Consider the following 1088-nt stretch of genomic DNA (forward strand, 5'->3'; position numbering starts at 1 on the left):
TGTCCTTTTCTTTTTTTCTGCCATTCTTCCTTGTACCTTCCCACCTCCATGGAGAGTAACTCCCCAATGGCCTCTGTGCCAGTCTCCTTGCTCACGTCATCGTACACAAGCACGTATAGGCTTTAATAATATTGTGTACAAAAGAGATTATACCCTGTGCAGGTTTTCCCATCAGATTTTCTCAGAGAAGCCGTCAGTCATATCTCTAATTATTCTTCCTAACGATTCCTCAGTACTCTGAAGGTGAGAATCACTGTGCTCCGTTCGACCTTCTCCCATTGACAGGCGTTCAGTTTGTTTCCGCAGCTTTCCAGGGCTGCAGTTCTTTAATATAAAGTCGTATGTACTGATGCTTTTATATCTATGCATGAGATTCCCAGGAGAGGCATTATAGCTGGGCTGAAGGGAATATATGGGTTTTTTTCTAATAGACGTTGCCAGATTGTCTCTCAATTAAGCCATAACCAGTAATTGGGTACTCACTTTCCCATATTCCCAAGAGCAAAATATGTTATTACTGTTTTGAAATTTTGCTACTTTTATAGTTGTAAAGAATCATCTCGCTGCTATTTTATCTATCTATCTATCTATTTATTTATTTATTTTTTAAAAGATGACTAGTAAGGGGATCTTAACCCTTGACTTGGTATTGTCAGCACCATACTCACCCAATGAGCTAACCGGCCATCCCTGTATGGGATCCGAACCCATGGCCTTGGTGTTATCAGCACCACACTCTCCCGAGTGAGCCACAGGCCGGCCCTTGCTGCTATTTTAAATTGCATTTCCTTTACCACCAGTGTAGGGTCCCACAGATTCCCGTGCTTTCTTTCTGTGCCCTCACTGAAAATCACAGGGTGCTTTGACTCTGTGACCCAGCCGGCAGCAGGTTCCTCTTGACAGGCTTGAAACAGATGTGGGGCCTTGAACATTCCCAGGCACTGATAAAGGTATCTAGCTTGTTTCCTAAGACACTGAAACTGGCCCTGGGCTTGAGCTAAATTCCTTAAACCCTCATATACACTACAGTACCTTGACCCCCCCGCTGCAGACACACCTAGGTAAAACATCCCTTTTCTTTCACTGTG

Source organism: Galeopterus variegatus, unplaced genomic scaffold (genome assembly GCF_000696425.1).
Source record: "Galeopterus variegatus unplaced genomic scaffold, G_variegatus-3.0.2 Scaffold3225, whole genome shotgun sequence".
Taxonomy (NCBI): Eukaryota; Metazoa; Chordata; class Mammalia; order Dermoptera; family Cynocephalidae; genus Galeopterus; species Galeopterus variegatus.